The sequence below is a fragment of the Capsicum annuum genome, chromosome 9 (assembly GCF_002878395.1).
Source record: "Capsicum annuum cultivar UCD-10X-F1 chromosome 9, UCD10Xv1.1, whole genome shotgun sequence".
NCBI lineage: Eukaryota > Viridiplantae > Streptophyta > Magnoliopsida > Solanales > Solanaceae > Capsicum > Capsicum annuum.
The window spans coordinates 88,739,511-88,754,970 of record NC_061119.1 but is presented as its reverse complement, the minus strand read 5'-3'; positions in this window follow the sequence as shown (position 1 = coordinate 88,754,970).

Genomic DNA, 15,460 nt, shown 5'->3' with positions numbered 1-15,460 from the left:
CTCTAAACCCATGTATTTCACACTTGGATTAGTAAGTGTACATGGTGGTTATAATTCAAATGAAAATGGTTTTGTTATCTAATGATGAATAATGATGGTTCTTGTTTATACTTGTGTTGAGGCATGTTCATTGATTGTAGATTGTTCATGTGGGTGCTTATTTAATATTGTCTAACATGAGGGTATTGAGTAACCCTAACCTTGATGATATCTACCATGAAAATTGCCTTGTTGAAGGGATGCACAAAAGGTTCTTTTGAAAATATCTAAGTGAATTGTCTAGTTAATTGTTGGAACTAGGGCAAAGGCCCAATATGCATGAATGCTTGATGAATGATATTGTAAAGGTAATATGAACCATGTATGATAAAATGGATAACCTTGATGGTTAATGGCTAATGAGAGGGTAAAGTCCCTAGACATAAAAATGTGTTTGAATTGTGTGATGAACTAAAGTAGGATAAGAATGTGATATATAGTTTCTAGTGAAATATGAATAGTTGTAATGGTCTTGATAACCATGACGTGAATTGCTCGATGTGTTGAGTGAAGGCATTTACCTATTGAAAATATTGAACAAGGTAGGCTCCCATAAGGATCATTGGTCATGTTATAGTGTTGAACTTGACTAGATGGTTAAAGTCCTCAAGTGTTGTATTAAATGTATGAATGATACATGAGTGAAGGGGGATAAAGTGTAAATATTAATTAATGATAGTTATGATGGCTTGAGGTTGAAGTACCTTGCTTTATGAATAGCTTGAGGTTAAAGTCCCTTGCCCAATGAAAATTCTTGAGGTTAAAGTCCCTTGTGCAAAGAGTTCTCTTGAGGTTACAGTACCTCGCCCCGATGTATGAACATGTGGTTAAAGTCCCTTGCTTGAATGAATATGAGTATTGGTAGAGTTCATTGTAGAATAAATATGTATGTGGTTAAGCCTTTGGTAAATGAACGAGTAAGCATAGTTGAAGTCCCTTGTGTAAGTACATGTACTTGCGATGAAAGTTCTATTCTTAGTGTGAATTGTTGAATCTATAAGTGTGAAAGGTCCTTCTTTTCATGCCTAAGGAATAAATTCTTGAGAATGTTGATGAACCTTAATATCTTGATTGATATATGGTATATGCATAGGTATGGATAAGTTTATGAATGTGATAAAATATAATATATTGATTTGTTGATGATTTATAATGTTATCTTATCACTTATCCTTGAGTTACAATATCTAAAGACTAGAGTGGTACTGAGGCAGGGGCGCAACCTATAGCTGCGACTCCCAAAGTTGAGGTCCCTCATACGTCGGTAGTTGCTCAGTTGGTAGTTAGTTAGCCAATGGTTACCTAGCCTGCCATGTCTATTGAAGAGCAGAAGATTTTGGGTAGATTTTTGAAGTTTGATCCACCTAGGTTTTTTGGTGCCTCGAGTGAGGATGCATGTGAGTTTTTGATTGCTTAAGAGGATAGGCTCCATAAATTTGGCCTTATTAAAACTCAAGGTATGGATTACACCATATTTCAATTAGATTTGGCTACTCTACATTGGTGAAGAGGTTACATGGATTCTAGACTAACTGAATCTTTTCTTTTACATGGGCATAGTTTTCTGAGATTTTCTTAGAGAAAAACATTCCTCACAGCATTAGAGATTATTTAAGGGATTAGTTCTTTAATTTGGAGATAGGTCCATGATAGTTGCAGAGTATGAGGTTCATTTTCTTGAGTTGGATAGGTATGCTAACTCTGTTCTTGATGTTGAGTATGAGAAAGTTCATTGTATTTTTTGAGGATTGAGACTTCCCTTTCGCACATTCACTCAGAGTTTGGTTGTTGCAGATATATCTTTTGCTGAGGTTTTGGATCATATTCAGGTGATGACAGAGATATATCATGAGGCCCAAGGGGGCAATGATTAGAGTCCTAGATATATGTGTAGTTTTACTTAGAGCCATAGTAGTTTTCGATTTAGAGGTAGTACTCCTCATTGTGGGTATTCTCTGCATCCATCCTACTAGCCTTTGAGTTTGCCTAGTTGACTTTTTTATGTAGCCCTTTAGATTATTAACAGAGGCCAGTCTAGTGCTAGTGATCCCCTTGGTCAGGTTGGTGGTCTGACTTTGAGGGGTTTGTCTTTTGACTATTCTAGTCATGGTGGTTACTCTAGGCCAGCTAGATCTATTGGTTCTAGTTTAGCTCAAGGGGCATGTTATCATTGTATATCTTTTGGTCATTATTCTCAAGAGTACCCTAGTATTAGGGAGATTGTTGCTTCAACTAAGAGTGTTCCCCTTATAGAGCAGTTTATCCCTTTGCTAGAGGTGGTTTTAAGGGTCGTAGGTAGGGTTTCTAGGATACTTGAGGAGGTTCTCAGGAAGGTAGGATAGGAGGTCAGTCAGAAGCCTAGCCAGGTGTCGGGAGTGGTCAGTTATATGCAGTACCCACTGGAGCCAAAGCTGAGTCCTTAGATTCTGTTATTAAAGGTTCGATTTTGCTATGGTGTAAGTCGGCCCTTTCTTTATTTAATTCGGGATCCACTTATTCTTATGTATCTACTTATTATGCTCCACAGTTAAAGTTATCTTGGGATTTATTATCTATGCCTTTATGTGTATGTACTCTTGTGGATGATTCTTTTGTAGTGGATCGGGTTTTCAAATCCTGTGTTGTGACTGTTACAGATGTTAATACTTATGCTGATCTTATTATCTTGGATATGCTGGATTTTTATATGATTTTGGGCATGGACTTGTTATCTCACATCATGCGGTCATGGATTGCTTTTCCAAGATCGTTACCTTAACCATGCCTGATATATTCCCCATTCAAATGGTTGCAATTAGCCGTGAGTCAATGGGGATTATTTTTAGGGGATTTAAGTCTTATCTCGCTTATATTTTTGATACTAGTGTAGACAATCCGTCGCTTGACTTTGTTCCTGTACTTTGTGAGTTTCCTAATGTTTTCCCTACTGACCTACCTAGTATTCCCACTCCCATAAGATTGAGTTTTCTATTGATCTCAAACTTGGCAACCAACCTATTTCTGTGGCACCTACTATATGGCTTTTGCCGAGCTTAAGGAGCTGAATTCTCAACTTTAGGATCTCTTGTAAGGGTTTTATTAGACCGAGTGTGTCTCCTTGGGGAGCTTCTATGTAGTTTATGAAGAAAAAAATGGATCTATATGTATGTGTATTGATTATAGGCAACTTAATAAGGTAATAGTAAAGAACCGTTATCCTAAGCCTCGTATTGATAATTTATTTAACCAGATTTAGGGTGAAGCAGTGTTTTCTAAAATTTATTTGAGATCTAGTTACCATTAGTTGAGGATTCAGGTTGAGGATATCCCAATGATGCTTATGCTATCTTGAATTTTATCACATTTATATCATGATTTTTCTCAGTCAGCCGATAATGGCTACTGTGTACCCATGGTTTTAGTACTCATACTATACTTTTGTACATTTTTGGTGCAGATTTGAGTGCTAGTTGCCATCGTTGATCGATGTTTGTGCTGTGTTGATATCTGAAGATAGGGTGTGCTATTAGAGTTGAAGTCACCTATTTTCATCTATCTTACTTATGTCTAGTCTTTAATTTCAAGAAAGATTGTATTGACTACTCTAGATACTTAGATTGTATTTATTATTGCTCTTGTACTAGCTCTACCAAGTTGTGGGATGGTATTTATGTAGCAACTATCTTTAAACTATTTTTATTGCCTTGCTTATTTCTTGTGTTGGATTGCCTATTTGGCCCCTTTTTGGGCATTTCACTAAGTTAACCTATTGCGTTAGCTCTGAGATATGGTTTGACTTACCTACTGGCGAGATTTAGTAGGTGCCATCATTATTCATAAATTGGGTCGTGACAAGCTGTATCTATAAAAGAAGCATCCAAGAATTAAGTTAGTATGTTCCAAATATAGTTTATCTAGGTGAGTTGAGAATTCAAGTGTAGACCGTTAGAGTAAAAATATTATGGCTTAGTCTTGAGGATATGGATTAGGCCTATAGGATTAGAATGTCGGCTTTAGTCTAAGGGGGTGAAGAACCAAAGCATGTTTTGTGAATTAGATTGTGATGCATTCCAATAAGAGTTATGATGAGATAGTGATCCATTCTTACTCTTGCATATTCCGTAGATTTTAATCATTATGTCACCCTATCTATGTCTTGCATGATAAAGCCATACTTGTGACCAATGCTTATACACTTTATACATATTCATGTTCGTTCGACCTCCTAGAAAATAGAAGTAATAGTTTCACTCTGTGATCCTAGTCATCCCCAAGAATATATGAGTTCTAGTCTTATGTTAAGCAACTTATCATAAACATGAACCCATGTTTCATAGTGTACTCAGTTCCCTGAACTAATGGCTCACCCTTAATGACTATTATCACATTATGTCATGTATGTCCTTAATTTAGATCTCTTTAACAAATCTATGCCTATGATACTCTATTCGTTAGGCTTTTCAATTAAGTGCCAAAAGTTATGTATAGTATTCTTTAATGCTGCAGGTCCTCATGTTATATTACTTTAGTGACCCTCTTTATGTTAAGATATTGCTAATGAAAAAGGATGAAGAATGTCTTAGATAGGAGAGAGTAGATGTTCCTAATTAGGGAAAATTATTATATTCTTGGTTTGTCTTACTCTATAAGTATGAAGAAAGAACGAGGCAAAGCTTTGGTATATGTCATAATTAGTTGAGAAATTTTGGTGTGCCATTTTAGAGCTAATTCATGAAATTTTTATTGATGGAGGTATTAGAGAATATGGAAATATTCCTAGATGTGTTGGTTTCCAGAAGTTCATATTTGGTTATAATGATAGGCTTGAATGTCTTGTTGGTATATAAGTGGATAAATGCATTATGCGCTAGTGAGTTCCTAATTAGAGATCAGAGTTAGTTGTTGAAGTAGTAAGGAGTATTATTCTTGAGATTAGAGCTCTGAAAATGCCTAGGATATTGAATCTCATAGTTTAGACTAATGCTATTGTGTCATGTGCAGTACCTTGTGACTCTGAGTTAGGATTGAACATGATAAGAGTATGTAGGTTAACTCAAGCTTTGGTAGGAATAGTCACCTATACCCATGTGAAGGTTATAAGTTGCATCAAATGAGGTGTAGTATTTAAGAGAAAAAGTATAGTTGAGAAGAGAGTTCGAGAGGTGTTGTTAAGCTTGAAAGTTAATAGTTACATAAGTTAAGGCATAATAATGCTATTCTAGGTTCTGTTCTATAGCCAATATTCCATGTTATATAGGTTTAGCCATGTTGAGAGTATTTATTCGAATTCCATACCTATCCATTCCCAAAATCCATTCCCTCGATTGTTATTAGAAATTATGATAAGTAGAGCTTGGGGAAACTCATATTCCTTCTTATTAACTCTTGGAGATTTCATAACATTAGACTTTCTTATTAACTCTAAGAAATTTCATCACATTCGATATCACTTCGCAGTCATATATGTACGATTGTGTCATGAATGCTTCAACTGAGATCTAAAATCTTAGCATAAATCAGCTCCTTTTAGTCAATCAAGTTAGCTTAGAAATCAATTTTATGTTAAGGGTTTTATCTTTTCAACTTAGTTATATCCTTTATTAGTAGATATGATGGCCGAGTACCTCTATTTGTTCACTCCTAACAATGATTCAACCGAATTAATAGATTTCCCTCCTAGCATTGTGCTCTTCAACTTTTTTGTCTACATTGTTCCATATGTATCGACTAAGTCAGTACTTTGTCAAAAGATGATTCTAGTTAGGAACCATGATCAAATTTAGAAATTCAGTTAGTAACTACAGTTTTTTCATCTCAATATCCTTCTTTAGTTGAGGACCAATAATCCCAAGGGGGAGATATTTTTTTAACCCACAAACTCCTAGATAAGATTCTAAGCATTCGCCATATAGTTATTGGCCAAAAAAAATTATTTATAATCATATATGTGTCATCATCATTTACCTAGTGTGCAAAGTGCTTTTGATGGGAATCATGGTCATAGGAAATATTTATGGCAAACTTGAGTTGAGAGCATTTTTTATCAATTGAGTTTTAGTATTCGATCCAGCAAAGGTCAATTTTAAATGCGTATAACATTTATAATATACTGATTTTTTGAGCTCAAGACCCATCAAATGAAATGTATTTGAGTCTTCTTTCAAATGCCTGATTTTTAGAGCTCAAGACCCATCAAATGAAATGTATTTGAGTCTTCTTTCCAACTTATTATATTTTTCCTTAATCCACTAATAAAGTGAAAAGTTATGTGCAATTTAGTGAGCGAACTAGTAATATCCATGATAAGATCATGACACGCTAGCTGTGCTCTACGATAAGAGTGTAGTATTCTAGCCGTGCTCCACGGTAAGACTGTGGCACGCCAATGGTCATGGTAATACTAAAATTCCCTTTACCTTCAGTTTTTAAGGGAAAACAAGTCATTACGTCCTAAATGATCCTATAACCTATAATAAAGCATTTTCTCTCATCCCATAACACAAATCCACCATTCACTCTCCTCTCAAACTCTTAAGAACATCAAAAGTAGGGTTTTATCTATACAAATTCATACTTTCAAGGCTCCAATTCAAGTTCTCCTTCAAGGAATCAACAAAGCCAAGTTTATGGGGTTTGAACAAAGATTACCTTTTGTCCTTATTCCGTTTATCAGTTATTCAGTTTTACAGATTATTTCAACATATGATTTATTTGGGCTTGTATTCATTTTACATATTCATGTATTCATGTACAGTACCAATATGTATTTTAGTTAGTACCTATCTCGCATACTATTACATTCAAAGTACTAACCACACTCTCTTTTGCGCTATATTGATATCTCAATATAGGTTCAGACGCTCAGTTCCCAAATTGCACGTAGTCTATTCCTGTATCACTTAGCTGTAACTTTGGTGAGTCCTTATCAGTCAAGGACTATTCATGTTATTTGTCATGCTTTCTAGTACCTTGTTTAATGTTATTTCAGTAGTCAGAGTTAGTTGGGAACCTGTCCCAACAACTCGTCATGTTTAGAAGCTTTCAGATAGTCAGAAAATTAGCATGTTTTCAATAATGACTATTCAGTATCTTTGTTATCATTTTACATTCAGATATTTTCATGAAAGACTTCAGCATAGTATTTTGTTACTTTTTTTCATTATTTACACCATGTGCCAGATCATGGGTTAGCTTAGTACCACTTGTGGCCTTAAGAACCGTGTCACGACTAGGGGTGTTCTCAGGTTGTGACAAACTTGGTATTAGAGCACAAGGTATAAAGTGTCCCAAGGTGTCTGAAAGCCATGTTAAATAGAGTCTCGTGCATGGGTGTGAAGCACGCCACACTTACTAATGAGAGGCTACAAGATATTTTATAAAAGTTTCCTCTCTTCCAGTATTTATATCATGCGATAGAGCATGAGCTCTATTGAATTTCCTTTTCTAACTCATCATTCATCTATTTACAAAATAAGCCTCCCAAAAGGAATAACAAAAAGAGAACTGGGGACCACCAACCCACACCACCACCTATCCCTGAAAACCCTTTCAACGATCATGTCACCCATGCCGAATTCAGGACTACTTCCACTCTTTTGTACTAGTCTATGGCCACACAGAATAATTAGCATGTTGTTTCCTAAGTTAATTTAATAGTGAACATGACAGCTGCTAGGATTCGAGACATTACTTGGATTAATCCACAGTGTTCTCTAGATCCAAGTATGAGGAGGATCCCCAAGAATTTCTTAATGGTGTGCTGAAAGTGACTAATATCAGGGGTGCTACTCAAAGTGAGAAAGCTAACTTAGCTGCTTGCCCGTTGTGAGGAGTGGCTCATACTTAGGTTAAGTAGTAGAAAGAGGATAGAGGTATCGATGCAAGGCTTGTAGAGTGGGATGAATTTGACACTTCTTTCTTAGACAAGTTCTTTCCACTTAAGTTAAGGGAGGCCAAAGTTCAAGAGTTTATTAACTTAAAGTAGGGGACATAGTTGTGAAAGAGTACTCACTCAAGTTTACCTAGTTGGCAAGGTATGCTCTAACTATGGTGGCTGATTCTAGGGCCAGAATGAGTAAGTTTATGTTTGGAGTTTTAAAAGATATATTTAAGGAGTACAAAACTTCTATGTTGATTAAGGATATAGACCTTTATAGATGGATGGTTCATGATCAGTAGATAGAGAAAGAGAAGTTCAAAGAAAAAGAACAGGTGAATAAGAGGGCCAAGGCTAGTAGCTTCAACTTTTCTCAGCATAGGTCAGAAAGTGGTAATCATTCCTAATTCTATCAAAAATCTTCAGCCCCAGCCCCATCTTCAGCCAGTGCTCTAGTGCCTAAGTTTAGACAAGACAATCGGGACAAAGAAATAGGCCCTTATACCTATGTAAGTATGAATAGTAGTTGTACTAACCCAGTCTGGATGAGGTGTGGTAAGAACCACAAGGGTGAATGCATGGAAGGCACTGGCACATACTTTGGGTGTGGCAAGTCAGGCCACAGAATTAAGGAGTGTCCAGTAGTTATCCAAAAGGGTAAAAACTTCTGTCAACCAGGTCAGTCTAGATTCTCATCAGCTCCAGTAGGTGTAAGACCCCACAAAATTCTCTTATAGTCTGAGCCTTAGAGCATGTCAAGTGAAGCATAAATCCGGTCCTAAAATATTGACAAGTTCCTTCCCAAGTGAGAAATATTTTTAACCATGTATAATTTCCCTAATGTCGACTTTTTGTCATGTAGATCATTGAATAACCTTTCCATCGATACCAATTACGTCAAAATCTGGCATCGAATGAGGAAGTTAGGGCCATTTTACTGAAGGCAGTCGGAACCGCCCAAGTACGGTGGCCGAGTTGATGGACTGTCGAGTTTGTAATGGATCGTCGCCCAATTATGTGCTCTTTGATACATGCTACGACTTTAATACATGTTAAGTGTTTGATGCAAGACCTTGTTGAATGGAGTATGAGCCAATTGTATGCCTCCCTATACTGTCACATGTTTATCATTTATAAATGCTTGAAGAGATGCTTTAGTGGTTGTGATGGTGAATGAATATCCATGGTCTTGATAATTCAAGGATGTTTATGATTTAATTTTATGTTATCGAGTCCTAGGGGTATTTATACCCGATAATTTAGCTGCAGTCTAGAGCCCATATCAGTTTTCCTGATAATCTCAGTCAAGCCATGATTCTCAAAACTCAGTTACTTATAGAACTCTGTGCTCTTAGACAGATACAGAACTTAAGAAATCTCAGCAATCTTAGTATCTCTATATACTAGCCTCAGTTCGGTACTCAACTCAGATCTAGTAGTATTCGAGTGTTTAGTCCAGAACTCAGTATCATCAGTCAGATAGCGAGATTCAGTAGTATTTCATCAGATACGAAACTAAGTGAATTCATCTTAACTCAGTCAGATCAATTAAGAAATATGATCAGTATTATATTTAGTTCAGTTTAAGTTAAGAATCAGTTTAGAGTCTTTCAGTTGGGAGTAAGAGCTAGCACCGAGCGAGTGCAGGGATGGTGACTCCCCGTTAGAGAGGCAAAGTCATTAGGAGCTATCCTTGAACTTTAGAACTGCGTAGCCAGCGCAAGATGCAGGAGTCATCCGTTAAAAAAGGCTTGTCACCCACTAGATAAGTTTGACTATTATATTGCCTTAGGCTTAACTTCCTGCAAGGGCCACATATTAGAGAGGCTTGACCAGAGAGGCCATTACCCATGGCACGGTATTGACACCTTCCCAGCTGGGGTTATAGGTTAGACTCGACTAGTTTAAATTTGGGGCATGTCGGTTAAGTGAGCACTCCTACAGTTACAATTTTAGAACTTAGAAATCAGGACTGTCAGATATAGTCATCTATCTCAGTGAGAAAGTTAGGTTGTTCCATTGATTTATGGGCCACCCGCTAGATAGGCATGATCCCACATAAAGTTATTGAGTAATCTCATTATCAGATCCTGAGATCACCCGCTTGATAGGCTTGATCTCAATCTCAGATTCAGTTGAGGAATCTCATTATTAAATTAAGAAATCACTCACTAGATAGGCTTGATCTCAGTCTTAGATTAAGTTGAGCATTCTTATTATCATATCCTGAGATCACTCGCTAGATAGGCTTGATATTAGTCTCAAATTTAGCTGAGTATTCTTATTATCAGATTCAGATATCTTTTGCTAGTTAGGTTTGATCTTAGAGGTAATCTTTTCTTATCATTGATAGTAGATTTTGGAATCATTCGTTAGAGAGATTTGATCTTCGATGCAGTTTGTCGAGAGTAGAAATCTCAATTTTTAGTCATCGGAATGAGTAGATTCAGTTATTCAGTATCTCTGGCATTAGTAGTGAGTTCAGATGATAGCAAAGCTGTATCCGAGTTTCAGTACTCTGAGTTATGATGTTTTTAGTTATGGTTTGTGCATTCATGCATATGTCCTCATTCAGTATTCTCATGATTATTCAGATAAGAAATTTTTCATGCATAAGCCCTTGTATTTAGCCTTACCTCATCTTCATACATGGTATATTCCTGTACAAATGCATTTGTGCTATGGTGTTTTATTTGACACCATAAGTTTAGAGGCACGAGATCCAGAGTACCCTTAGCAGCTTAGTCCCAATCAGCAGTAGTAGACATAGCAGTGAGTTCTCTTCAGTCGAGGATGATCCTTATTCTTATTATTATTGTATCAGAATTAGTTAATTGTTAGTAGAGGGAGTTAGTTGGAGACATGTCCTACCAAATTCATAGTTTAGATAGTTTAGAGGCTTTTCGGATAGATGTATCAGTATTCAGTTTTCAATTTTGAGTATTTTTAGATGTTTTTAACCTTATGTCTAGTTTCTGTATTTATTATCTATATTATGTAGTGTTCAGGTACAAATATCAGTAGAGGATTAGTTTGTAGTCCTTCGGGATCATGAGCACCGGTTCTAGAAAATTGGGTCGTTACAAATTTGGCATCAGAGCCTAAGGTTCAATAGTATCCTAAGGAGCCCAAAAAGTCTCATCTAGTAGAGTCTTGTGCATAGGGGTATTGCGCACCACATTTATGTACAAGTGGCTATAAGATGTTTTTAGGAGCAAATTCCCTTCTTTCAGTATTCATGTTGTGCGAGTGAGCATGAGCTTAAGTTGATCTTCATTCTAGTACACCTCTTTCTTTCATTTACAGAGTATTCCTCCTCGTAGAGATAGTGTTCATAGGGTTGATGATCATCCCCCTCAGCCAGTAGATCCTGAGAATGAAAATATGTCATATGCAGAGTTTTGGGCAGCTTTTCAGGTGCTAGACCAAGCTGTGACTAATGTTCAGGGTAACCATCAGGCTATGGCCCCACCTCAGCAAGAAGGGGGTTCAACCACAGCCAGAATTAGGGATTTAATGAGAATGAGCCCACCAAAATTCTTTGGGTTAGTAGAAAGTAAGGACCCACATCTTTATCTAGAGGTGATGGGGAAAATTACCCAGTTTATGCATGTTTTGAAGGAGGAGAGTGTAGAGTTAGCATCCTATAGGCTGAAAGATACTGCTCATGATTGGGTAGTGATGTGGAAGAAGGGTAGAGGGTACGATGCATCTCCCTTGACTTGGTAAAAATTTCAGGATGCCTTTCTTGAAAAGTTTTTCTAGTTAAAGATGAGAGAAGAAAAGGTAGAAGATTTCATGAACCTAAGTCAAGGCTCCATGACAGTGAAAGAATATTGTCTTAAGTTTAACCAGTTAGCTAAGTAAGCTACGGACTTTATAACTTACCCTAGAGCGAGTATGAATAGGTTTGTGACTGGTGTATCCAAGATAGTGTTGAAGGAGTGTAGGGCTTTCTTGCTCAATAGAGATATGGACCATGCTATACTGATGATGCATGCACAACAAATTGAGGTAGATAAGGCTAATGAAAGAGAGAGAGTGAGTAAGATAGCCAGATTAGGTAGTCATGGTTTCTCTCAGGCAGGATCCCAGGGTGGTAGCCATTTTTTTCATAGTCAGAAGTTTTTAGTAGTGTAATCGCACAAAAGTTTGGGGATTTCAGTTATGATGGGGTGCCAGGCCCCAAAGCCCAGAGTAGTTCTAGTGGTGTTCGTACCTATCCGCCTTGTGGAGAATGTTGCAATAGCCACCTATGTATGTGTAGAGCCGGTAGTGATGTGTGCTTTGTGTGTGGTAGGCTAGGCCACAGAATTCTAGAATATAGATTGCTGGCTCTGAGGGGTAGAAATTTTCTTCAGCAGGCTGCCCCTTCCTGTGCCCATAGTGGCTAGCGTCAGAATAGACTCTATGCGCTACAGACCCATCATGATCAGGAAAGGTTCCCTGATATAGATTCGGGTATGTTATGAGTCCTTCATCTTTATGCTATGCATTGTTAGATCCTTTGGTCTCATTTTAATCTTATATGTCAGTATGGGTCATGCATTAGTTTCAGATCTCAGTCGGTCAATCATGACCCAGTTCGTATGTGCCCCATGCACCACCTCAGTATTTTTAGCGAAGTGTTTTTTGAGGGACATAGAGTCCTAAGGGGGAGATATCCCATGATATTGCAATGTTTTCATGTCCTTAGACTCACTCGTTTGTATGTTCAGACTCTTCTTATGAAGTTAACATCAGCTATTATTACATAGCCATTCATGCTTTTGAGAGTCAGTTTAGTCACACATCTATGCATTAGATATGCATGTTCAGTAGAGAGAGTCCAATTTTTAGTGCATTCAGTTATGCATTCATGAAATCAACTCAGTTATGAGTCCATGAATCAGATATACATATCTATTATGCGAATTCAGCTTATGAGTAGCTTCAGTCGAGTATTCCATGCATCTGATATACATGTCTAGTATGAGAACTCAGAGTATAAGTGGTTTCAGTTGCATAGTCATGTGTTGAGTTGCTCTCGTTCCTTGAGTAAGTTTAGTTGATCAGTATTCTTAGCCTATCGAGTGACATTCAAGGATGAATATTTCCAAAAGGGAGATATTGTCAGACCCCACAAAATTTTCTCATAGTCTGAGCCTTAGAGCATGTCAAGTTAAGCGTAAATCTGGTCCAAAAAGATTAAGAAGTGCCTTCCCAAGTGAGAAATATTTTGAACCATATATAATTTCCTTAGCGTAAATTTTTTTTTCATGTAGAGTATTGAATATTCTTTCTATCAATACCAATTTCATCAAAATTAGGCATCAAACGAGAAAGTTATGACTGTTTCATGTAATTGGAACCGCCCAGGTGCAGTGGCCAAGTTGACGGACAGTCGAGCTTGTGATGGACCATTGCCCAGCCCTTCACAACCAAGGAAGTGACTCCCTTTTCTAGCCCAAGTGCGATGGCTAGGACGACAGACCGTCGAGGCTAAGATGGATCATCGTTGGGACCATCGCACTGAGGCAGTGTGACCTTATCTTGGCCAACGTGCAACGGATGGTCCAACGAACCGTCGGGTTTACGAAGGACCGTCACTTCGACCGTCACCTCGAGGGAGTGTATTATTTTCTGGGCCAATTTGCGATGGATGATCTCATGGACCGTCACTTAGACCGTCGTAGCCCCCGTTCAACATATTTTTAACTCAATTTTTAATGGTCTTTTTGGTCTTTTTCCCACTCTTTTCATCCTTTATTTATATCCGATCAAGGGTCACAACTTCATTCCTCATCTTTCACATCAAAAACTAGGATTTCTACAAAATCAGAACGCTTCTTTCTTCTTCAAGAAAAATCAAGAGAAGTTAAGAAATCAAGAATCTCTCCAAGAGCCTTCAAGAAAGAGTTTCCTAAGGTAATAAGATGTTGATTCTTGGGTCTCTTTCATCCAAGAAGCTCAAGAACCCTTTTCTAAATTTCAAAGATCTTATGTTTATGAGTTTTCATGATTCATATGAGTTGAAATTGATGTTCATGCTCTTATTGAGTTCTGATTCATGTTTGTTTATAAGGTTATAAAGCTTAGACCCTAGTATGTGATATTCATGTGATGTTCATGATAAACCCTCTTCAAGTTGCTTGTTAAGTGATGTTTTCATGTCAATTAAGTGTAGAAATTGTTTAATAAGCAAAGCATGCTCCCTATATGTTTGATAAAATGCTTATGTGAAGGAATTAGACCTATTATAGCATGTTGACTAGAAATCCCCAATTATGTGCAAGCCTATGCATGCCAAGTGTTTTTAAAAAAGCCTTAGTGAATGAATTGTGACATGATAGCATGAAATTCCCCAATTATGTTCTCTTCGATACATGTTATGACTTTAATACATGCTAACTGTTTGATGCAAGACCTTGTTGAATGGAGTATGAGCCAATAGCTTGTCTCCCTATACTATCACGTGATTATCATTTCTAAATGCTTGAAGAGATGCTTTAGTGGTTTTGATGTGAATGAATGTCCATGGTCTTGATAATTCAAGAATGGTTATTCTTTAATTTTTGGTTATCGAGTCCTGGGGATATTTATACCTAACAATTTAGCTGTAGTTTAGACGCCCGTGTCAGTTTTCACGATAATCTCAATTAAGCCATGATTCTCAGAACTCAGTGAGTTATAGAACTGTGTGCTCTCAGAAAGATACAGAACTTAAGAAATCTCAGTAATCTCAGTATCGATAGTATTCTAGCCTCAATTCAGTACTCAATTAAGATTTAGTAGTATTCGAGTGTTCAGTCTAGAACTCAGTATCATTAGTCAGATAATGAGATTCAGTAGTATTTCGTTAGATATAGAACCAAGTGAATTCAGCTTAACTCAGTCTGAGCAGTTGAGAAATATGATCAGTATCAGATTTAGGTTAGTTTAAGTTAAGAATCAGTTCAGAGTCTTTCAGTTGGGAGTCGGAGCTAGCACCGAGCGAGTACAGGGATGGCGGTTCCCCGTTAGAGAGGCAAAGTCATTAGGAGATATCCTGAAATCCAGAGCTGCATAGTCAGTGCAGGATGCAGGAGTCACCCATTAAAAAAGGCTTGTCACCCGCTAGATAGGCTTGACTATTATACTACCTTAGGCTTAACTTCCTGCAAGGGTCACCCATTAGAGAGTCTTGACTAGAGAGGTCATTACCCATGGAACGGTATTGACACCATTCCAGCTAGGGTTATAGGTTGGACCCCACTAGTTCAGATTCAGGGTATGTCGGTTAAGTGAGCACTCCCACAGTTACAGTTTCAGTACCAGTCTTCAAAGAAGAACCTAGAAATCAGGACTGTCAGATATAGTCATCTATCTCAGTGAGAAACTCAAATAGTTCCATTGATTCATGGTCCACCCGCTAGTAGGCATGGTCCCACATAAATTTATTGAGTAATCTCATTATCAGATCTCGAGATCACCCACTTGATAGGCTTGATCTTAGTCTCAGATTCAGTTGATTAATCTCATTATTAAATCCAGAGATCACTCGCTAGATAGTCTTGATCTCAGTCTCAGATTCAGTTGAGTATTCTT